The sequence below is a fragment of the Leopardus geoffroyi genome, chromosome B4 (assembly GCF_018350155.1).
Source record: "Leopardus geoffroyi isolate Oge1 chromosome B4, O.geoffroyi_Oge1_pat1.0, whole genome shotgun sequence".
Lineage (NCBI taxonomy): Eukaryota > Metazoa > Chordata > Mammalia > Carnivora > Felidae > Leopardus > Leopardus geoffroyi.
The window spans coordinates 11,987,291-12,013,044 of record NC_059341.1 but is presented as its reverse complement, the minus strand read 5'-3'; the positions used below and the strand labels follow the sequence as shown (position 1 = coordinate 12,013,044).

Here is a 25,754-nt window from a genome sequence, read left to right as displayed (position 1 = left end):
ATGGGTGGGTTTTTTTCCTGACTCTCTATTCTATTCCATTCATCTATGTGCCTGTTTTTATGCCAGTACTATACTGTTTTGATTACTAAGGCTTTGTAATATAGTTTGAAATCAAGAAGTGTGATGCCTTTAGCTTTGTTCTTTTTGCTCAAGTTTGCTTTGGCTACTCTATTCCACACAGTTCTCTTCCCTACAAATGTTAGGATTGTTTGCTCTTTCTCTGAAAAATGCCATTGTACAATTGGTGCTGGATCTGTAGATTGCTTTGGGTATTTGGGCATTTTAGTAATATTAATTTTTCCAATCCATCAACACTGAATATCTTTCCATTTATTTTTCTCTTCTTCAATAGAGACAGTTTTACTATTTCTTTTCCAATTTGGATGCTTTTCATTTCTTTTTCTTGTCTGATTGCTATGGCTGGCACTTACAGTACTATGTTGAATAAAAATAGTGAAAATGGACATCCTTGTTTTGTTCCTGGTCTTAGAAAAAAAGATTTCAATTTTCCACCATTGAATATGATTTTGAGCATGAGTACAAGCTATGGGTTTGTCATATATGGCCTATATTATATTGAATTAGTCCCTCTACACTCACTTCATTGGAAGTTTTTATCATGAATAGATGTTGACTTTTATCAAATGCATTGAGATGACCATATAATTTTTAACCTTCATTTTGTTAAAGTGTTGTATCATATTGATTAATTTGTGGATATTGAACCACTTGCATCCCTGAAATAAATACCACTTGATTGTGGTGTATAATCCTGATAATGTATTGCTGAATTTGGTTTGCTAACATTTTGTTGAGTATTTTTTGCATCTAAGTTCATCAAGGATATTGGCCTATAATTTTCTTGTACTGTCCTTGTATTGCTGGCCTCATAAAATGAGTTTGAAAATATTCCTTTCTATTTTTAAAAGAATTTGAGGGATTGGTATTAATTTTTATTTAAATATGTGGTAGAATTCTTCCATAAAGTCATATGATTTTGGACTTTTCTTCATTGGAAGTTTTTGATTGATGATTCAATCTTTTTATTAGGAATGGGTTTGTTCAGATTTTCTATTTCTTCATGATTCAGTCTTGGTTGGTTGTATATTCATAGGAATTTATTAATTTTTTCTAGGTTGTCAAAGTTGTTGAGATATATAGTTTATATAGTACAACCTTGGTTTGTGAGCATAATTTGTTTCAGAAACATGCTTATAATCCAAAGCACTCATATATAAAAGTGAATTTCAAGAACCATTGGCTCGGCTCGGTAGTGATCATGTGATATTTGGTGTTAGGTACTACTCACATTGCAAGACATCACTCATCAAGTTAAAATTTATTAGAAATGTTTGCTCGTTTTATGGAACACTCGCAGAACAGGTTACTCACAATCCAAAGTTTTACTGTAGTTGTTTATAGTATCTCATACAATCCTTTTTTTTTGTATGGTACTACTTGTAATGTCTCCCCTTCATTTATAATTTTATTTACTTGAGTCCTCTTTTTCTTGGTTAGTCTAGCTAAAGATTCATCTATATTGTTCACATTTTCAAAAAAAAACCCTGCTTTTGGTTTTATTTTTTCTATTGTCTTTTTCATTTCTATTTCATTTAGTTCCACTCTGATCTTTATTTCTTTTCTTCTACTGACTTTGGGCTTGGTTTCTAAAAAATTATTCTAGTTCCTTGTTAGGTTATTTATTTGAGGTCTTTCTTTCTTCTTAATGTAGGCATTGCATCCCATAAGTTTTGCTATGGTGTGATTCATTTTATTTGTTTCAAGGTATTTTTTGGTTTGTCTTTTGATTTCTTATTTGACCCATTGGTTTTTCAATAGTGTGTTATTTGATCTCCATATATTTGTTAAATTTCTAGTTTTCTTCTTTTAATTAATTTGTAGTTTCATACCACTGTGGTTGGAAAAGATGTTTGATATAATTTCAATCTCAAATTTATTAAGACTTTTTTGTGGCTTAACATATGATTTATCCTGGAGCATGTTTCATGTGTGCTTGAGAAGAGTGTGTATTCTGCTGCTGTTGGATGGATGAAAGGTTCTATAAATGTCTGTTAGTCCATCTGGTTTAATGTGTCATTCAAGCCTAATGTTTCCTACTGATTTTGTCTGGATAATCTATCTGTTGATGAGAGTGGGGTATTGAAGTCCTCTACTATTATTATATTGATATCTGCTTTTTCCTTTAGGTCTTTTCCTTAGGTTTCCTTTTTCCTTAGATTAATATTTGCTTTATACATTTAGGAGCTCCTTGATATTCTTGATATTTAAAAAATGCTTTTGGATAATATGCACCCCCATTTTTAATGCAGCTTTATAGACATCACCCTCTTTTTTTTTAAAGTTTATTTCTATGAGAGAGAGAGAGGGAGCGAGAGTGAGAGAGAGAGAGAGAGAGAGAGTGAGAGAGAGAGAGAGAGAGAGAGAGTGGGGGAGGGGGAGAGGGAGGGAGACACAGAATCTGAAGCAGGCTCCAGGCTCTGAGCTGTCAGTACAGAGCCTGATGTGGGGCTCAAACTCATGAATCATGAGATCATGACCTGAGCTGAAGTTGGATGCTTAACTGACTGAACCACCCAGGTGCCCCAAGCCCTTTCTTTTTTAAATTAAAAAAAAATTTTTTTTAGAGAGAGAAAGGAGGAGAGGGGCAGAGGGAGGGAGGGGGAGAGAGAGAGAGAGAGAGAGAGAGAAAGAGAGAGAGAATCTTAAGCAGGCTTCATGCTCATGGAGCCTGATGTGGGGCTTAATCCCACAACCCTGGGATCATAACCTGAGCTGAAATCAAGAGATGGATGCTCCACTGACTGAGCCACCCAGGCGCCCCAGGATGGCCCTTAAAATTTTTTTTTTATTTTGAGAGAGAGTGACAGAGAGAGTGTGAGCTGGGGAAAGGCATAGAGAGAAGGACAGAGTGAATCCCAAGCAGACTCCATGCTGTCAACACAGAGCCCGATGTGGAGCTTGATCCCATGAACCAGGAGATCACAACCTGAGCCGAAATCAAGAGTAGGATGTTCAACCACCTGAGTCACCCAGGCACTCCTGGCCATTTCTTAATATGAATAAAACAAGCAGAATAATCTTGGTTTAATGGAACATATATAAGCATGATATCTTTTGTCCTTGAGAAGATCACAGGTCTAACCAGAGTGACAATGTGGAACCACAGAAAAATTGATACTTTTTGAAAGGGTCACATAATGCAGGAAGCTAACAAAGTGTTTTTTGAAACACATGGTCATTCAATCCAGAACCAGGTTACTAGACCATGATAGCAGTCATGCCAAAAAGTGAGTTTCCTTTGTCTCGCTTTCAGGAAGTTAGAAGAAAAAATAATGTGGGACAAGCTAGAGCAAAAACAGGAGCAAAATACACTGAAGAATGCAGAGGCCACTTCCACCTAGTAAAGGCTCTGTCTGTAAGGTTACCACCCAGAAATGGAGAGAGCAGTGGTGCTCTCTACTTGGCAATCCTCAAATGATGAGAAGACTGGGTTTTGTAGTATTTCTTTTAGTCCTTCTTGTTTTGAATCCAAATGAACAAAATGAAAATGATTTTTGAGGCAGTGTCAAAACAGATTTCTCATGCCACGGAAATTTCCAGAACTTTGAAAGTTAGAGGTGGAATCTGTGGTAGAGGCAGTGGCATCAGAGAACACCACAGCAGTACAGGGGGAGAGGCTGGTAACTCATCTGCCTCCACTTTCATCCTTGATCACACACCTGCACACCTGGTTTAGTTGTAGAACAGGTCATTCTAAATCAGAGGGAAATCGCATACATTATTATACAATTATCCCATCAATATCTGTTGAGAGTTGACAGTATGGCTGCCATTTTGCAGGGTGATACTGTGTGGTGGGGACTGAGACACCGTGTTTTCTGTCCTCAAGTCATTTATAGTCCAGAAATATCTGGAACAATACCTTATTTGTAAAAAGGCAGCATCCTGGTTTTTGTAGATTTGACTATTGGAGAGACAGTGCCCTTTGGATTTTACTATCCTTCTATTTCCTGTATGTGTGTATTTGCACATCATCAATTCATCTTCCTAAGACTTCAACCCAAATCAGTTATTTAGTGGATGGAGCCAAGGGATTGGCAGTAATCTACAAATTCACTCCAATATACCGTGTGTGTGTGTGTGTGTGTGTGTGTGTGTGTGTGTGTGTGTGTGTGTGAAATTGGACAAGCCATTTAAATCCCTAGAGGTTTGGTTTGTTTCTATCATCTGTGAGTGCTGTATTAACTGAGAACTGAGTACTCACATTAGAAAAAAAATGAACTTGAAATCCCAATAAGGTTCTTCAAGTGTCTGGGTGGTCTGGGTCACATGTGTTCTAAATTCTGTTCTGAGCTAGTCCACTGACTTAGTGGCATTGTGACACCATCTAGTGCATCAACCTGGCCATGTAAGCCAAGGGGTCCTAGTCAAACATGTGATAAACATTCTCCTGCAGAATAATAATATCTCCCTAAGAGGAGTGTTGACCTTGGCTTCCATCACTAATTGAGAAGATAGAACATGAGGTTTAAATGCTGGGTCCAGCATTTACTGGCTGTATGACTAGAACTTGGGTGAGTTAATATTGCCTTTCTGAACTATTGCTTTAATTCATTATCAATGAAACAGGGCTAATAATATTTACTTTGTAAGGTCATAGCGATGAATGATGAACTACCCAGTAGAGTGTTGATATATAATAAGGGCACATGGTGGCTACCCAATGAATGGTGGCTGTGAATGAATGAATAGTCAGTGTTTTACTGTAGTGAGAATTCAGAGAGAAAAGAGACAAAGGAGAAGGCTTCATAATATTAAGGGATGTGAAGAAATTCCTGATAAATCATGACTAATGGGAAACTTTTTCTGAAGGAAGCTATCCAATCTCTTTCTCGTTAGGTTCTTTAAAATAAGACAGTATCCATTTGTTGAAAGAGTTTGCCGTAGAGCATATTACCTCCTGAGGTGTATTTTGGGTTCTGGGAAATGTCTTTTAGCAAGAGGAATCACTAGTGAGATTCACCTGTGAACCCAGGAGCTGATGCTTTTCACAAACTCATCCCTAATAAAGGTCCTACCTTCCCCCTTGGTGACAGGCCAGCTGGTTTGCCTTTGGCAGTTTTGTTTTCAAGTTTCCAGAAACAGAGCTCATATTGAAGCAACATTTACAGGTCCTTTAAAAATGACTTGAGATTGCCATGGAAACTGAAGTCAAAATGACAAAGTGCCAAGAGGAGGCATCCTTTGTTAATTGCTCATGAAGATAGATGAACGGAAAGTTTGGGCCTGGTAAAATGATAGATCTGTTCAAGAAAAGGAAATGAAAAAATAGGTAACAACACCCTTGGGAGGCCCAAAACAGCACTGTTGAAATCATTGACTCTGTGGAAGCATTTTGATTAGTTTCAGTTACACTACCTGTCAGATTTATGCTGGTGTAAAAAAAAAAAAAAGGAAGCTTATGTTACATTGACTATTATATGATTAAACTAAGAATCTCATGGAAGAAAAACAAAATGATCAGCATGTATACTTTTTGGTTAGACTTGCAGCCACCCCCCCTTTTTAAAACAAATTATGTAATTTCATCAAGGATTAAATAAGAATGAAAAAGACTGTTTCCTCAGTCTCAGTGAATTCAAGCACTTCAGATTTTTTCTATCATTATGTAAAGAAGTCATATCCCAGCTATCCAATGCTAAGTGTAGACTGCACAGTATTATAAAACACAATGTACTCTTACTAAAGTTTCATTTAAAACTTAAACATGTAGCAGAGATCAAAATTAAACCTCTACTTAAAAAGTATACCTTTGTTCACATGTTCTTTGTAACATCTATAGGCCTTTCAGATCTAATTTCTGTAGAACTCTCATACAGAAGCAGTTTGTAAAAGCTGTAGGTCATTAAGACTTGATGAGGAAGGTACTATTGTATGTAATTTCAAAGCAAATGGTTATTGGTGCCTAGTAAGCTTCTGGGAGAATGACTATTTAATTCTTCTTCATGAGTAAAGTTAAAAAAAATATATCTCATCATGAGGGTTGATGTGTGGGTGCTATTATGATGGTATTATTTCCAAGGACCAATGATGCCCAAATTCCGTTTTATGACTCACTCCTCCTCTGCCAAGGGTTCCTGACCTGACAGTGAAACTAAGGCACAAAAACTAAAGGGGAAACAAAATAACCAGAAAAAGTCCACTTAAATGGAATCCACTTAAAGTAAGGACCAAAATGTCATAGTAGACAAAGTAAAACAGGGTTGATAGGTATGATTTTGGAAAACTAAAATCAAAATTTATAAAAACAAATTTATTTTGCCTTATAATTAACAACATAGTTTTATTTTTTATTATTATTTTTTTTAATGTTTATTTTTGAGACAGAGAGAGACAGAGCATGAACGGGGGAGGGCCAGAGAGAGAGGGAGACACAGAATCTGAAGCAGGCTCCAGGCTCTGAGCTGCCAGCACAGAGCCTGATGCGGGGCTCAAACCCACGGATCATGAGATCATGACCTGAGCCGAAGTCGGACGCTTAACTGACTGAGCCACCCAGGCGCCCCAACCACATAGTTTTATAATGACAGTTATGCACTAATCATTTGCTCAAACAAAAACGTGTTAATTTTAGGGCTGTGGTACACTCTTAACTTTGGTGGTGCTCAACGAACCAAGCTTCTTTGTATTTGTACTCTTATTAGTTCCTTGCATATTGATTTTGGGCTTGGCCATGTTACTAGTTTTGGCCAGAGAACATTAGCGAGGGTGATGCAAGTAAAAGGCTGGTAAGTCCTTGCACACTGGGCCTTATTATCTTGGGATGCTTCTAGGAACCCATCCACCATGCTATGAGAAAACATGAGCAATCATGAGAGAAGCCCACGTGGAGGAGAACTGAGGCCCTCTAGCCAACTCCAAGTGAGCTTCTAGTCAGTAGCCAGTACTGATTTCTAGCCACGGAGGTGAGTCCATTTTATTTTTTATTTTATTTTTAATTATTTTTTAAAGTTTTAAAATTTATTTTTGAGAGAGACAGAGACAGAATGTGAGTGGGTTAGGGGCAGAGAGAGAGAGGGAGAAACAGAAGCAGAAGCAGGCTCCAGGCTCTGAGCTGTCAGCACAGAGCCCGACGTGGGGCTCGAACTCACAAGCTGTGCGATAATGACCTGAGCCGAAGTCGGACGCTCAACCGACTGAGCCACCCAGGTGCCCCTAGGTGAGTCCGTTTTAGGTTTTCTAGACATTCTGACTTCAAGCCTATAACATGTGGAGCATAATAACTTCTGGGTCAACCCACAGAGATGTAAGAAGTAATAAATTGTGGGGTACTTGGGTGGCTCAGTCGGTTAAGTGTCTGACTTTAGCTCAGGTCATGATCTTGCAGTTTGTGGGTTTGAGCTACCCATTGGGCTCTGTGCTGACAGCTCAGAGTCTGGAGCCTGCTTTGGATTCTCTGTCTCCCTCTCTCTCTGTCCCTCCCCTGTTTACTCTCTCTCTCTATCAAAAATAAACATTAAAAAAAGGAAGTAATAAATTGTGGTAAGTGGGGGGTGCTTTGTTATGCAGCAACAGATAACTAAAACAGAAACTATGACCTGGCATTGATTTTGAGTCTGGTAGAAGGAAGGGAGAAATTTGGAGGAACTACAGAAAGACTGTTAGTGGAGTCTGGAAGGGCCGTGAGGAAATTCCTATTGGAAGCTGAAGAACAGAGAACCTGAGTTACATGTTGGCAGAACAATGATCAAAACTGTTTGCTTGTGGTATTCCGGGAAACAGAGAGAGTACCTACTGAACTTGTGGATCTGACTAAGGAGATTTCTGGGAAGGATGTGGAAAGTGCCACTGGCTTCTTTTTGCTCCTGTGGTAAAGTACAGGGGGGAACAAGCTGAACCAAAGAAGGAACTGTTCAGATTTCAAGCAGAACTTAGAACTAAAGAGGCTCTAAACATGTGGGTTTGTTAATAAAATTGTATTTAATCCTCAGTCTCTACAAAAAAATTTCTCAAAGTATGAAATGACTTTCATTTGAAGATGAAATCCAAGGTGTTGGTAGTGAAATATGTCTTCAGGGTTCAGGTCTGTGTTATGGGATCTGAAAGACATAAGGAGTATCTCAAAGATCCTCTCAAAGATATTTCTAAGAAGCTAAAGAGTATTTTCCCATGGGATTCTGATTTGCACTTCCTAAACAGAGAAAGGATTGTCTTGAAGAGATTTGTGTGTGTGATTTTGTTTATTAGGGTGAGTTATAATTTGACACATAAAAATGCAAAGTATGTACTGAAATTATACTGGCCTAGATTAAAAGGACAGAGACAAATTCAAAATAAGAAGGTGCCTTAAGATCCTCAAACTCCTCTGGGGAGGAGGAAGCAAGCCAAGGAAAGAAGCTTAGATGCAAGCCTGGGTCATTTCTCTTGGAAAAATAAGGATAGCTCAGAACAAAGTCTAGAGCACAGAGGGTGGAGGTAAGAGCCACAGAAAATCACTCTCAGGAAATTGAACTAGGTCATGATAAAAAAAAAAACAAAAAACAAAAAACACTGCCTATATGTGTCTGGCTGGATTTAAAAATTGCTATGGACCAGTAACTGCTGTGTTTTTCCCATTTTCAACCTTTTTGAGTAGAAGTACCTATTGAAGTTTTCCTTGCCTCTTCATTGTATGTTGACTGTGTGAGGATCAGAAAACTTGTGTCTTTAGTTGACACGTCTTCAGATCAAAAAGAACTCCACTTAGGAGACCTTGATCGCATCTAGACCTGACTTAGATGATGAGATTCTGTACTTGATGAGATAAGACCTTGAGAGCTTTGGAGAGGGTGAGTGTATTTTGAACGTGGGAAGGGCAGGACACATTAGAGGCCAGAGGGTGCTTTGTCGACTGTACTTTAGTGGTCCTTAGTGAAACTTACCTTCTGGTATTCCCTTCTTTATTGACTCTGGGCTTGGCCACATGGCAAGTTTTGGAAAATGGGAATTTGGCAAATTTGATGCAACTGAGGACTTGATAAGCACTTGTACATTGGGAGTTGCTCTCTTGGAGCAATACTTCCTGAAACCTAGACACCAAACTATGAAAAGCCCAAGAAACCATATGGAGGAGAACTGAGGTCCCAGAAAACACTTCAAGCTAAACTCCCAGCCAATGGCTAGCACCAACTTTCAGCCATGTGAGTAATGTCATGTTGGATTTTCTTATCAATCCAGCATCCTAGGCAATATCATATGAAGTGGAAGAGCTACCAGATTAACTAATAGAATTGTGAGAAATGTTATGTTTTCATTCTTTTAAATTATTAAATATGTGGCTGGTTTGTTATGCAGCAATAGATAAACCAATCATGAAGCTAATAATTTTTATTTCATTTACTTATTTATTTATTTAATGTTTACTTATTTTGAGAGATAGAAAGAGTGTGAGTAGGGAAGAGGCAGAGAGAGGGAGAGAGAAAATCCCAAGCAGGTTCTGCATTGTCATTTGATTCCAAGAACCATGAGATCATGACCTGAGCTGAAATCAAGAGTTGGATGCTCAATGAACTGAATCACCCAGGTGCCCTGGGAGGCTAATAATTTTTGGATAAAATTGTGCAATAGCAGGATAGAATATCTTTTACATTATGTTGAACTTTTGCTATATTATCACAAAAGAGCTATTTTTGTAAAAATAGTCAAGAGTTGTATTTAATTTTTCCCAAGCACTTTGTGAATCCATTGACAGTTGAATATCTTTATTTATTTTTTAAATGCTTATTTATTTAAGAGGTGGGGTGGGGGGGAGACTGAGCCAGGAGGGGCAGAGAGAGAGGGAGAGACTCCTAAGCAGGCTCCATGTTCAGTGTGGATCCCAGTGTGGGGCTCAATCCCATGACTGTGAGATCATGACCTGAGCTGAAATCAAGAGTTGGACGCTCAACAGACTGAGCCACCCAGGTGCCCCCTGAATATCTTTATTTTGAAAGTATCTTTTATGTTATCATTCTTGTTTATTTTCTCTTTGTTAACTGGCAAATTATGCTATATCATTTATTTCTGGCTTTGCATATATTTCAAATAGTTGTATAGTATTTCTTTAATCAACTAATGAAATTCTGCATCTTTTGCAGTATTTACAATTTCTTTTCACAGTAGGCTTCTACTGTATTTGACTTTATTATCTGCTATAATGGTGAGGAAGATATTGATATCTTGAAAGGGAGGGGCTTTGGTTAGAGATTAATTTCATCAGAAGTCAGTTTATTAATACATAGGTTTGCTTTATGATGACTTTGCTTCTCTTAAACAAGTCAGATATTGTACACTCATATATTAAGAGGTCCCCTGTACTGCCATAAATATAGCTGGGCAGGCCCTGGTACCAGACAATGCTGCACTTTCTGGTGAGAGCTGAGTTGAAGCATGTGTGTTTGGCTTATGGTCTAAGAGGAGTTTCCTACTTTTCACCCTGAATCTAAATCTTGGCACAACCCACTCAGGTCAAACTTTGGGGAGGGAGAGAGCTAGAAAGAAGTCTGGGTCACCACACCTGTCTTAGCATGCCATTATAGGTGTGAAAGAGGTGGGAAACAAAGAGATGAATGTCCTGAGAATTGATCTTTCGCACAGCCTGCACAGGAGGAGGCTGAAGAGAAGTTCTTGGTGGCCCTTAAAGGCACCAAGAACCTACTTACTGGTAGATGGGACCTAGTGAATGTCCTATGCTCTTATCAATAAAATTAGCAACTCTTCATCTCTTGTGGGAGGGTGGAGGAAGGAGGGGGTAGAGGAATAGAAAAGTAGAAAGGATGGAAGAATCCCATCCCTCTTCAATATCCATCTTATTGGAGGAGAATCTACCCATTGAGTGATGAGATGTGGGGAAATTACAAAGTTGAGGAATGGGGTAGTTCTTCCACTCTGAGGGCAGATCACTCTGTAATTTTTTCTTCATTCTTCCCGGTGGAATAGAGGAGAGAGAACCAAGCAAAAGAATTGCGCCTCTGGGCAGAACCATTTTAGCAATGGACTAAGAGATGGTGGTCACAGGACGTGAGCTTGTCTGAGTTGAAGTTCTCATTACTTGTTGTTGAAAAAAGTTGCATAATTTTTTAAAGCTAAGTTTTCCTAAAGTCTGGCACCAGAGCTAGAAGGGTATTGACTCCAAGGGATGCTTGAAGTGGAGGGAGCAGGTCTTGAGAGAAGATCTGGAGGTGGGGACAAGATCAAGTTGTAATGGAGGAGCACAAAGACGGGAAGGAACGGGTGTACTTTGAATTGGTTTACTTTAAATTTTTTTTTAATGTTTATTTATTTTTGAGACAGAGGGAGACAGAGCACTAGTGGGGGAGGGGCAGAGAGAGAGGGAAACAAAATCCAAAGCAGGCTCCAGGTTCTGAGCTGTCAGTACAGAGCCCAACGAGGGGCTCAAACCCACGAACTGTGAGATCATGACCTGAGCCAAAGTCGGATGCTCAACTGACTGAGCCACCCGGGCGCCTCTGAGTTGGTTTACTTTAAAGGGTTGTTCCAGAAGAGTTAGATCTACTTTTTATTGGTAAATGTTAAGCTTAGTTATGTCCACAAAACTCATTTTTATAAATAATTAGCAGGATATTTATAGTTATTTTATAGCATAGCTATAATCTATCCCTTTAAACACACAAATTCAATACACAGGAACATTTAAATGAAATAACCAGTTTTAGTGTTGAACAAACTTCAGAAAGCTGATGTTGTACATTTATAGCTACAGAACATGTGCATTCATTAATTCATTCAACAAATTTGGAGCGCCTGATGAGTGCCAGTCACTATATCTAGTGTTCATATTATTAAAGCAGATTCAGGAAACTGATTTTTTTTTAAGTTTATTTATTTTGAGAGAGAGAAAGAGAGAGAGAGAGTGAGCGCACGTGTGGGAGAGAGGGAGCAGAGAGGGGCAGAGAGAGAGAAGGAGAGAGAATCCCTCATGGAGCCTGACACAGGGCTTAAACCCATGAACTGTGAGATCATGACCTGAACCAAAATCAAGAGTTGGACACTTAACCAACTGAGCCACCCAGGTGCCCCTGGAAACTTATTTTTAAAAGCTGTAATGTGTAAAGTGGGGTCACTGGCACTAAGTATTCATGTTTTTAAATGGAACAAATGTTTTAAGTGGAACAAAGTCAGTAATGGAAAATTTGGAAAAAGCAGATATTCTTGTACAAAGTACTTTACCTTAGGTGTAGAAGTTGCTAGAATACTGACCACTTATTCCTTGGCAATAAGAGCAGGGATAGAAAGGTTAATAAATGCAGAGTGCAGGTGAAGAAGCACTTAGGGAAAAACCACTAATTGTAATACCTTTAGGGTTTTGTTAAAAATGCATCAGTTGGATACCAAAAAAGGCCATAATCAGTGCTATCTACTTTCAATTATGTTTCAGAGCAGTATTTGTTAACCCCTTTAATGTGATGCTTTCATAGTAAACATAAGAACACCCAAACTTCTACACTTTCTATTCATTTCTAAACAGTCCTCACAATGTCCTACTAAGCCAAAACGCCTGTGAGACTCTTCCCCCAGAATAAGAGACCATTTCTCCAGCAAACTTTTCAACAGGATTTTAATTCTTCTGTCAGCTGGCAAAAACATTGAGCCAGCAGATTGAAAACACACAGCGGTGTGTATATTTGGAGTCTTTGTAAACTTTCCCATGCATGCAATGCCATTGGCTTTGCACATCCCCCCCCCCAACCCTTCGCCCCAGCAGATACTGACAGATACTGATGAGCTGAGATATCATGCAACTGCTCAGAGGTGAAAACCGGTCTATGCAGTTTTGCATTTGCAGTCTATTGAGTGGGCCCAGCTGCGGGCCTCCCCTGCAGCAGGGGGGCGCTTCCCTTTTAAGAACTTTGCTCCACTTCAGCCTCCGTGGCTTCCAACACTTCCCCAGGAGATTTCACTTCCTATGGGAAAGAGCCACTGTTGACACTGTCTCAGGGAAACTCATGGCAGCTTTGTGATAATCACACATATACCCTCTTTCCACCCCTCCTTAACGTTGGCTTGTTTTTTTTTTTTTTTTTTTCCCCCTTTCATTCCAGGGACATTGATGTGAAAGGAAGGTCAATGAAAACCACCTTGCTTTCAGTCTGAGGGTTAGTTGTACTCTAACATGAAAAAGGAAGATTTTCTTTCAGAGACTGGCCTGGCATGCTTAACCTTAACCTTGTCAGTTACAAGGACGTTTAAACATTTAAATGAAGGCATTTCAGAGGATGTTGAACTAGAAGATTTTCAAGTTGCTTTCTCAGATAAAGGTTGTTCTTTCTCAGATAAGGTTATGTCTTCAAAGACACTTTTTTTTTTCTTTCCCCAACTTATCGATGGTACCAGTTTGACTTTTGGTGGATGTATACCCCAAGGGCACATAGTCTTTGCTTTATTCATTTCTATACTCTCAGGGACTGAAAAGTGCCTGATGCACAGTAGTTGAAAGGTAAATGTTGATAGTTATTTGTTGAAACAAATATAGAGTGATTACTATAGAGTATAGAGTATAAAATGCTCAACCCATGCCTCATATTTCCATTTAGTATCTAAAAATTTACACAAGAGGATGTTGGGGACTTGATTTGATAGACTTAAAATTACAACAGGAATTCTTGATTACCTGAAAAATGAACTGGTCTCCCTGTTTCTGTTTTGCCAACCACTGCCGTTGGCAGTGACTTCGTCAAGCAGTAGAGTGAGGAAGCAAGCATAGCACATTGTTATGGGGTGCTTGTCCACCCCAAACTTAGCTTGTTTTTCTTACTGAAATGCATATACTTAAAATGGCACAGATTAAGATGTCTATCAAGAGGTTAGGCCCCTGTTTCTGCCCTCTCCTGACAGGACAAAACTGTCATAGACTCATAGTCACTGGAAGGGTCATTTAGTCTAAATATTAGTCCCCAAATTGGATGTAGTTTCAACTACTGTAGGCGATGGCCACATGTTCTAAACCTTCCTCCTGAAAATGTACCATGCATTAATGTTTTTTTCTCAGCAGTCCCATAACATTCCTGTTATAGAGCAAGATTCCAACTGTTTTAACATACCAAGTTATCTTATAAGAAAGAGGCCCCATTTGGGAGCCAGGGGACCCCAGGCAGGGATTCTTAACCCCATACCCCATTCCCAGCACCCCCAACTGCCTGTAGTTATGTGACCCCGGGGAAGGCATTTCACCTCTTGGGACTCTAGCTTCTTTATCTGTGAAATAACATTGGCTTCCTGCCTCCCAAGGATACCAGAAGGAAGAATGAGTTAACATTTACATAGCTGTGTTGGGAGACTCCAAGAAAGGCAATGCATAAGTAGGAAATGTGATATAATAGAAAGAATGTCTTTTATTTTTAAGTTGGTCTTTGGTCAATCTTTCTGTGTCTAATCTCTATGTATAATAACAAAAGAACAGGCAAGTGTAAAAGAAAGCTCTGAACCTAATTCGGGTAGGATCACTCTGAATGATAGCTGCTGGGGTGTTTTGTTCATTTGTTAACTTTGGGGTGAGGTAACTTGCTATCGGGAGAAGCGTTTGACTCGGGACTGTATTTAGGCAAATCAGTAGGCAATCCTATTGGAGAAGAGCAGTTGGCATAGATGGACTGGTTGAAATTTGGAGTTTATCAAGATGGTAAGCTCCCAGAGGGTAGGGATTCTGTCTTGCATCTTTATGTCTCCCATATCTTTCCAGAGCCTGACATAGAGCTGCTAATTAGTTAGTGTTTGTCTAGTGAGTGCACTAGGATCTGAAGTGTAGCCTCACTCTTTGCCTGTATTGTGTCCTTCTTCCTGAATTGCAAATTGGGAGTAATGATACCCCCTTGGCAGGCTACTGTGAGGGTTAGATGACTGATATGTGTAAAGTGCCCAGCGCACTGTCTGACACACTTTTGGGGCACATAATCACAATAACTGTTGTCTCTCTCACCACTAATGTTGGGGACACAGGGTAGTGCTGTGGCCAAAGCACAGAGGGGTCTACATCCTGACCTTGATACCTATCAGTTCCCAGAGAGTAATGGTTTAACTTTTTGAAACTTGGATCCTCATCTGTGTAAGAGGGCGCTAAAATTTGACCCGCTTAGCAGCTCAATATCTACACTATAGTCCAGTATAACAAAGGGTCTGGTGTCCTTTTAAAGATCTTTTGTTGTAACATACATCAAGAAAATACATGGAACATATTTACGAAACAGAGTTAATGACTATATGGCTACCACCAAGGTCAAGACATGGAACATTGCCAGCACCCCAAGAACCCATCATGTGCACACAGATCATTTCTACTCTTCTCTCATTTAACATTATATCATGTGCACGTCCTTTGGAATTTATAAAATTTATGTTTAATTGTGATAACCTACTGGAGTACATAAATGTGCGACAATTTGTGAGGCAGTCTCTGTTGACAGGGTGGTTCCCATATACTATATTAAGTCCTTATAAACACAGGTCTGTTTTGTTCCCCTTTTTGAAATATTTTATTTTTGAAAATTATTTTATTTTTTATTTTAGAGAGGGAGAGAGAGGGCATTTGAGTGGAGAAGATGGGCAGAGGGATAGAGAAAGAATCTTAAGCAGACTCCACACTCAGTGCGGAGCCTGATGCAGTGCTTGATTCCATGACTCTGAGATCATGACCTGAGCCAAAATCAAGAGTTGGATGCTTATCCAACTGAGCCACCCAGGCGCCCCTGTTTTGTTCTCCTTATATGCAAGTTGCTCCTTGCATAGTTACTACCATTTCAAGAATTGTAGCTGTACAATATACTTTAATATCTGGAAGGGCAAAATTATTCGTGCTAATCCTCTTTTAAACACATCTTAACTATTCCACTTATTAATTTTCCTTTTTTTTTTTAGTTTGAAGCATCCTCAAATGGACACAAAAGTTGCAGATTAAGTACCAACAGATTTTTTTCCTGAACCATTTGAGAATAAATCGGTCCATGATGCCCCATTATCTGCAAATTAATTAGTGTGCATTTCCTACAATCAAGGGCATAGAAACAGAAAATTAGCATTGATAGATTACCATCATTGAAATGTCAGGCCCTATTCAAGATTTGCCACTTGTCCCAATATTGTCCTTTATAGCAAAAGGACCCAGTTCAGAATCATACTTTGCTTTTACTCTTTTGCATGTCTTTTCCATCCCCTTCAATCTGGGACAGCTGCTGGGTCTTTCTTTGATTTTTGTGAATTTGACACTTTCAAAGACCATAGGCCAATTATTCTGTAGAATATTCCTCAGTTTGGTTTGTCTGATATTTCTTCCCTATTATATTTATGTTACACACCTTTAGCAGGAACATGATAGAAGTGATGTTGTTCTCACTGCGTTTTATCAAGTGTCACGTGATTTCAATATGTCCCATTACTCAGGTGGTTTCTGCCAGACTGCTCCAACTATAAAGTTATCCTTTTTGTCCTTTGTAATAAATAAATATGTTGTTGGGAGCTATTTGTAACTAGGTAAATATTCCTGAAATGTTTTTCATTCATGGATTTACGATTGTAAATAGTAAACTACAGTAAAACCTTGTGTTGTGAGCAACTTGTTCTGCGAGTGTTCCACAAGATGAACAACATTCATTTTTTCTTTTTAATTTTTTAATGTTTATTTATTTTTGAGAGAAAGAGACAGAGCACAGATGGGGGAGGGGCAGAGAGAGACGGAGACACAGAATCCGAAGCAGGCTTCAGGCTCTGAGCTGTCAGCACAGAGCCCGATGCAGGGCTCGAACCCACAAACCATGAGATCATGACCTGAGCTGAAGTCAGCTGCCTAATTGACTGAGTCATCCAGGTGCCCCCATGAGCAAACATTTCTAACAATTTTAACTTGATAAATGAGCGATGTCTTGCAATGTGAGTAGTATTTGACGCTGAACGTCACATGATCACAAGTGAGCCATTGGTTCTTGAAATTCAGTTTGATATACAAGTGCTTTGGATTACACGCATGTTTCTGGAACAAATTATGCTTACAAACCAAGGTTTTACTGTATTTATAATTACAATTATCATGCATAGTAAACTATAGGTTATAATCCATTATTATCATTATTAATTTTAATTGATCACTAAGCTCCTTCAGGCTAGGCTGTGTGTGTGTGTGTGTGTGTGTGTGTGTGTGTATGTGAGGATGTCCCCATAGTCTTAGTGCAGTCTTAGGCTTTAACAACTTCAGAAGTACAAGTGCTATAAATTAACAAAAAAATGTCATTGGGAAGTTTCGTTATTTATACTTGTTTACATTTAGCTTTTTGAATTTTGAGTAATAAATTTTTTTTTTAATTTTTTTTTTCAACGTTTATTTATTTTTGGGACAGAGAGAGACAGAGCATGAACGGGGGAGGGGCAGAGAGAGAGGGAGACACAGGATCGGAAACAGGCTCCAGGCTCTGAGCCATCAGCCCAGAGCCCAACGCGGGGCTCGAACTCACGGACCGCGAGATCGTGACCTGGCTGAAGTCTGACGCTTAACTGACTGCGCCACCCAGGCGCCCCAATTGAATAATAAATTTTTATTTTAAGGCTTGTTTGAACAGTTTTATGGATGCGAATTTCTGAGACCAGTGGCTTGGTTCCCATTAGGGGAAGTTTCCTGGCTTGGTCAGATCTGTCACTGGATGTATCTCCATTAGATTTTTTTCTTGTGAGATCACATCAAACTGGCATGTATGCATAAAATCAACTTTCTTCCAACAAACTAGATAACCTAGGTGAAATGGACAAATTCCTAAAAGGCACAAATTGCTAAAACTGACTCAAAAAGAAACAGAAAATCTGAATGGATTTATAACAGGTAAAGAGATTGAATCAGTAATCAAAACACTTTTGACAAAGAAAAGCTCAGGAACACATGGTTTTACTGGTATATTCTATGAAACATTTAAAGTGCTAATACCAATGCATCATAAAATCTTCCAGAAAAAAAAAAAAGATGAGAAGAAACTCTCATTCATTCAATGAGACCAGTCTTACCTTGATACCAAAACAAAACAAACATCATCACAAGAAATGAAAAATATAGACCACTATCATCACAAGAAATGAAAAATATAGACCACTATCTCTTATGAATATAGATGCAAAAATCCTCAAAAAAAAAAAAAAAACAACCTAGCAAACTGATTCTAGCAACATATAAAATGGATTGTACACCATAACCAAGTGGAATCTGTCCCAGGAATGCAAGGTTGGTTCAACACATGAAAATTAATACACCATCTTACTAAAATTAGAAGATAAAAATCACATGATCATAAATAGACAAAGGAAAAACATTTGGCAAACCCAATACTCTAATGAAAAAACATTCAACAAATTAGAAATTCGAAAAAGGAGGGAACATCCTCAATGTGATAAAGGTCACCTGTGAAAAGCTCAGGTGGAATATTTGTCATATTCATAACAAAATATGAAATGAAATTAGTTAAAAAAAGATTGAGGGGAGAGGAAATTGGCAGTGACTGTTTATGGGTATGGTGTATCCTTTTGGGGTGATGAAAATATTCTGGAATTACATAGCAGTGATGGTTATGCAACCTTGGAATATACTAAAAACCATCGAATTGTACACTTTAAAGGGGTGAATTTTATGGAATGTCAGTTAGGTCTCAATAAAAAAAGCAAAACAAATGAGAGTCTCGAAGGAAAACCTTCATTTTTTGTATGACCTGAAAGCTAGAATTTTAAAGGAAATCTTTTATGTCACTGGGGAGTAACTGATGAAAGTTTTACAAAGTTTAAAAATTGACTAGAATCATGTATGGCACAATATAGTAATTAAATAAATTTAAAACAGTTTTCTTTGTTTTTTTTATATCTTATTTTAGAGAAAGAGAGTGAGAGAGAGAGAGAGAGAGAGAGAGAGAGAGAGAGAGAGAGAGAATCTTAAAGCAGGCTCCAGGTTGAGTGTGGAGCCCGATGTGGGGCTTGATCCCATGATCCTGGGATCACGACCTAAGTCAAAATCAAGAGTTGAATGCTCAACTGACTGAGTCACCCAAGTGTCCCTAAAACATAGTTTTCTTTGTATACCATTGACATACACTAAACTGCATATGTTAAAATGTATATTTTGGTAGGTAAGTTTTGACACATGAATACACTAAAGAGAACATGACCACAGTAAAAATAACTAGCATATTCATTATCCCCAACGGTTTCTTTATATCTCTCTGTAATTCTACCTTCTCACAATCTCTCCCTGGGCTCTAGGCACCCCCTAATCTTATTTCTGATACTATATATCAGTTTGCATTTCTTGGAATTTTGTATAAAAGAAACCATATGATGTACTCCTTTTTTAAGAGTCTGGCATCTTTCACTTGGCATAATTATTTTGAGATTCTTCCATGTTTTGTGTGTGTTAATAGTTCATTCCTTTTCTGCTGAGTAATATTTCGTTGTCTGTCAGTTAGTTTACCCATTTACCTGTGGAAGGATGTTTGGGTTGTTTCTAGTTTTTAGCTATTTCAAATAAAGCTGCTATGGACATTGATATACAAGTCCTTGTATGGAATATGCTTTAATTGTCTTGGGTAAATACCTGGAGTAGAATGGCCTGATCATATTTTTAGCTTTTTAAGAAACTGTCGGGGTGCCCGGGTGGCTCAGTCAATTGAGTGTCCAACTTCAGCTCAGGTCATGATCTCATGGCTTGTGGCTTCAAGCCCTGTGTCTGGCTCTGTGCTGACAGCTCAGAACCTGGAGCCTGCTTCAGATTCTGCCTCCCTCTCTCTCTCTCTCTTGCTCAAAAATAAATAAGCATTAAAAAAATTAAAAAAGAAGAAACTGTCAAATTGTTTTCCAAAGTGGTTGTATTGTTTATATTCCCACCAGCAATGCATGAGAGTTCCAATTCCTTCACATTCTCAGCAGTACTTGGTATGGTCAGTCTCTTTAATTTTTGCTCTTCTGGTAGATTTGTAGGGATATCTTGCAATGGTTTTAATTTGCATTTCTCTAATGACTAACAATGTTAAATATTTTTCCGTTCAATTGGTTGCCAACCTAACTGCAAGTAAAGTGTCTGTTCAAGTATTTTACCCATTTTTTATATTGGGTCATTTGTCTTTTTTTTAAATTGGGTTTTGGATATTCTTTTGTGTCCAGATATGCATCCTTTATAACATATATGCTTTGCAGATATTTTCTTTCAGTCTATAGCTTGATGTTTCATTCTCTTCACAGTGTCTTTTGAAAAGCAGAAGTTTTAAATCTTGATAAAGCCCAATTTTTGTCTAACCCAAGTTAGGAGAGGTTTTCTCTTAAAAGCTTTAGAGATAATTTTTGCATGTGATGCAAGGTATGGATTGTAGGTTTTTATTTTGTTTTTATTTGTTTTTTGGCATAGAGATATCCAATTGTTCTAGCACCATTTGCTCAAAACACGGCCTTTCTTCAATGGATTGCTTCTGAATCTTTGAAGAAAATAGTTGTAGAAAATCATATATATATATATATATATATATATATATATATATATATATGGGCTTATTTCTGCACTCTTTATTCTGTTTCATTGATCTATGTGTCTGTATTCACACCAAAGCATGCTTTATTGATTACTCTAAGTTTGTAGTAAGTCTTAAAATGAGGTAATGTTAGCCTTCAAACTTTGCTCTTTATTTTTCAAGTTATTTTGGCTATTCTAAGTTCTTTGCATTCTGTATGAACTTCGGAATCTGCTTGTCAGTTTCTACTGAATAGTCCACTGGGATTTTGATTGGGATTACATTGAATTTGCAGATCAGTTTGCTTAAAATTGACACCTCAACAATATTGAGTTTCCTGACCTAGTGGTAAAGCATATATCATGATTTTTCAAAGTTCTTCAATTTCTCTCAGTAAATATTTTATAGTTTTCCGTGTACATTCTTTCACATATTTTTTAATGAGATGTATTCTTAGGTATTTCATGTATTTTGATGCAACTATAAATAGGTATTTTTTAAATTTCAATTTCCAATTGTTCATTGTTAGTACATAGAATACAACTGATTTTTGTATATTGATCATATATTCTGCACCTTGTTAAACTTGCCTATTAGTCCTAGTAGCTTTGCTATAGAATCACTTGTATTTTCTAGATAGATGATGATGTAAGCTATAAATAAGTAGAATTTACATATTCCCTTTTCAATGCGTTTAATTTCTTTTTATTGCCTAACCCTGGCTAGAACCTTCAGTAATTTGTTAAATAGAAGTGGTGAGAGTGGTCTTAGGTGGAAATATTTGGTCTTTCACATTAATGTTAGCAGATTTTTCACAGATGCTCTGTATCAGATTGAGGAAATTCCTTTCTATTGCTAGTTTGCTGAGAGTTTTTAGTTAAGAATTCTCTCTTGTTCTCTCTTTTTTCTTTTTGTAATCATGTAACATGTATATTTCTGAGTTCATAAAAGCTTGAAATAGCACTAAGACTTTTGGGACAAAGATGTATATTCATATACAGATAGTCACATACAATTACATTTATTTCTATATTATTTAAAAATAATTTATATTATATTGAAAACAATGAACCACAGGGTTTATTCCATTTTTCTTCCTTTCCATATTTTTAACTCCTTTCTCTGACAGTAGAAAACTGGCTTCCATTATCCTTAATATATTTGTTTATTTGGTCAACTTCCTGTGTGTATCCATTCTCCCATCACTGCCACCATCGCATATCTCCTGCAGATGCACTTGGCCTCTGACACTCACTGCTGGTACCTTCCTGATATGGACACTCTCTTTACCTTGCTAAGACTCTGACTCCATGCCCTGAGCTGCCCTTCTGCATGGACACCACCTTACTCTAACCATCCTCTGACACTCTGCCCTTGTTATCACCTTCCACATGGAAGCCCTTTCCCCTGGCTTATGCACTGACGTCCTGGACTGTACAACTATGTGAATGTCCTCCTTACCCCTGTTGGCTTCTGAAGCTCATGTTGGGCTGTACCCATATGAGGCCCCCTCTTTGCCCTACTTAGACATGAATCTGAAAAAATTGCTCTCCCCCATGGTTATCTTCCTCACCTTCTTGGGCTCCAAAGCCCATGACATGCTGTTTATATGCAGAGACACCCCCCAGCCCCGCTGGAGCTCTGATATCCTACACTGGGCCACTCTTTTGCATGGATCCCTCTTTACCCTTCATGGCTCATTCCTGTGGTGGGCAGTTGTATTCTGAAATCTACTTCCTTTATTTGGTCTCCTATATCCCTCCTCCCATCCCAGCTTGGAGATGTAATATGCTTGGTCCAAACCAAAGGGTTTAGGACTGAGTTTTTCAGGAAGTAATATGAAGAAGAGGAAGAAGAGGAAGAACTCACTCATTTACTTTTTGCGATTAACTTAGAATAATTTTTTAAAATCAAACTCAAAAAAGTTCCATTGTATTTTTGAATGAGATTTTGTTAAACTTATTTTAGAAGGAAAGGCATATTGACAGTACTGGCTCTCTCCATCTTTAGAAGATTCCATCACTAATGGAACTGTCATGTTTCATCACTGCAGAAGAGTCTCCATAAGGCAATTGTAGCCACAGTTAAGGTCAGCTAGCACTATAATTAAGGTCAAAGCTCAGCATGCTTCAGGGTACTGAAGTGAGTAGAGTATAACACTAGTTCTGCCCAAATTCATTGATATTGATGCATTTACTAGAGAGTGTAGATTTAAGTACTGCCAGAGATGGCTCAATAGGTTACTTGATTGGTTGACTAAAATTTGGATTCAATGATAGCACGTATTTAATGAGATTGAGATGTCATAGCTTCCAAGGCATAATGTGCAGGAGGGAATCCAGAGGCTTAGGGGGTTAGGGATATCGAACTAAATGTTTTATGCATTACCTGCACAGCCAGCTCACAACTACATTCCACAAAATGGCCCAAAGATACTCCCTTCCCAAAGGCAATGAGATATATGTTAGTGAGGGGAGCACCTGCATCCTTAAAAATCTCTGCGGTTGCTCACCTTTCTAGGCAAGGTATGACTATAGATGCTGTTGTTCAGTTGGGTTCCCAGATTTTAAAGGGGATGATGGGATTTTGAAGTAGCAGGGGACAAGTGGTAGCATTTAACTGCCTAAGACAAGGTGAGGATATCCAAGGTAAAGGGCAGGAAGGACATAATAGTAATCAGAATGTTTTGAATGGCAGAGATCTTTGGCAGTGGCTAGTTGATCATGGTGTCCCTTAGAACTAAATATATAGAGTCTGCTAGAGTATTGCTTGGTCTGTAGAACAGGAAAAACTGTAGGCCTCATAGCAGAAAACCAGACTTAAGTTGTCACAGAGGAGAGCTGAAGCTTCTTACTCAGTTTCCAGACATAAGTAAATTCACAGAGACAGAGCCTCTGGATTGCAAGATAGACCAGGTACCCTTAAGGAAGGACTGGACACCATTGCCACAAGTATACATTGTAAATATTCTTCTAAGATTTCTTTAAAAGGACCAAAGGCAATTTACTAGAATGTGCACTGGAAAAAGGAAATACCAAGACCTTTTGGGGGATTACTAGACCCTGGCTCTGAAACGGCTTTGAAATCCCAGAGGGTCCCAAAATCAAAGTGAAATTTTACCATGTTCTGATTGTAGATGAAGTTTAGGTCAAATCAGACCCATATTGGGCCGGTTTGGTCCAGAGACTCAGCTAGTGGTTATTTCCCCAGTTTCTGAAGGTATAAATGGAAGAGACACGGTTGACAACTGGCAGAATCCCCACATTTGCTCTCTGACCCATGGGTGATGGCCACCGTGGTAGGAAGGGGTAAGCGGAAGCCCCCTAGGACTTCCATTCATACCGAGACAGTAAATCAGAAGTAAGACAGTATCCCTGGGGGGATTGCAAAAACTAATGCTGCCACTGAAGGCTTGAAAGAAGTGTAGATATGGGGCGCCTGGGTGGCGCAGTTGGTTAAGCGTCCGACTTCAGCCAGGTCACGATCTCGCGGTCTGTGAGTTCGAGCCCCGCATTGAGCTCTGGGCTGATGGCTCAGAGCCTGGAGCCTGTTTCCGATTCTGTGTCTCCCTCTCTCTCTGCTCCTCCCCCGTTCATGCTCTGTCTCTCTCTGTCCCCAAAAAAATAAATAAACGTTGAAAAAAAAAAAGTGTAGAAAGTGGTATGTAGTTTAAGCCCAGATAGTTGGTTCTTTTTTTCTTTTTCTCTTTTTTCCTTTTTTGTGATGCAAATTCTTGATTTAAGCTTTGATTGCTGAGGCAAGCACTTCAAAGAAGCATGCATTTCAAAGACAGCTATCTTGAATGAACACAGTGCCAGCCACAGGACTGGATCAAGAGTCAAGCTGCCCCGAGTCTCCTTTCTTTTAGAGATCTTAGTTGATTTTGATAACCGAGCATTTGGGCTGCTGGTTTTTCTCTTCCCAGGCCTTAATTTTCTGCTTTTATGTTTTAAACTCATCAATAAAGAATGAGTCTGCTAGACCCTAGGCATCCCACCCTCAATCCCAATAAAAGCAGAACTCCAGCCTCCTGCTCTCTCTTCCTACCCATCACTTTGCTCTGTGGCCTCAGGTGTGCCATGTAATTTGCAGGACTTGTAAGAAATATACTTGTTTTTCAAAGTTTCCTGATGGCTATTGCTGATGGTGTCTTGCCATCATAATAAGAACCACAAGGGCTGGTCCAGCCACAGCATTGGTTATCAATAGGCTGAGACCGATGCAAAACATGATACTACGCATCTCCATTGAACTCATCAGTTTCGCCTTTGCAAAAGTCACATGGATCTTGAAGAATGAGTGAAGTCTACTATAAACTAATGAGGTGATAACTAAAGTTTCAGATGCTGTTTGAGATGTAGTATCTTTCCTGGGGCACATTGACATGTTCCTTGGCATTTGCTTCACAGCTCCTGACCTGGTATATGTCCTTTCCTCCATATCAATTTGTAAATACCACCAGAAATAGTTTGCTTTTACTTGTCAGGGCTGACAGTACACTTTCACAGACTTGCCTCAGGGTAAACCAATTCTATTGTTACATTTATTCTGCAAGATCTCGATTGTCTTGACATTCCACAAAACATCATACTCTACCTTGCTGATGGACATGATGATGATTGGATTTGATGTTCATAAAGTGGCAAATACTTCAGGGAGCTTCTAATGTGAACTGGAAGGTGGGCGATCCCACAAAAATTCAGGGGCCTGTGACCTCATTGAAGTTTTTGGAGCTTTAATTTTTTTTTAATGTTTATTTATTTTTGAGAGAGACAGAGACAGAGCGTGAGCAGGGTAGAGCAGAGAGAGAGGGAGACACAGAATCTGAAGCAGGTCCCAGGCTCTGAGCTGTCAGCATAGAGAGCCTGACATGGGGCTCCAACCCGCAAACCCTGAGATCATGACCTGAGCTGAAGTCGGAGGCTCAACTGACTGAGCCACCCAGGCGCCCTGAAGTTTCTGGTGGTTTAATGTCACTTTTCCAAAGTGAAAGTAAAGTTGCTGTTCTTTGGACCACCTACAATGAAAAAAGAGGAAAAATGCTTGGTGAGCCTTTTTGTATTCGGGGAGTACTTGACTGTGTTACTTGGGTCATCTACAGAATCAACTGTAAGGCTACCAGTTTCAAGTAGAGACAAGCAAAGGGATGCCCTGCCATGAGTTCAGGCTGTAGCCTAAGCCACCGTATCACTTGGGCCTTTTTACCCATCAGGTTCAATGATGGTTAAAATGTCTGTGGCA

At 38.8% G+C, this 25,754-nt stretch overlaps 1 protein-coding gene across 2 annotated transcripts in view; it reads left to right on the top strand.

Moving 5' to 3' along the window:
- The window catches only part of LOC123591192, a 75,095-nt gene that overhangs the window by 45,919 nt on the left and 3,422 nt on the right, over positions 1-25,754 (top strand). Inside the window, exon 5 of one of the 2 annotated variants that reach the window (XR_006709159.1) lies at positions 6,855-6,986. The exons of the other annotated variant lie outside the window; for it this stretch is intronic. The gene's annotated coding sequence lies outside the window, so the exon portion shown is untranslated. The remainder of the gene's footprint in view (positions 1-6,854; positions 6,987-25,754) is intronic. 2 annotated transcript variants of the gene reach the window in all.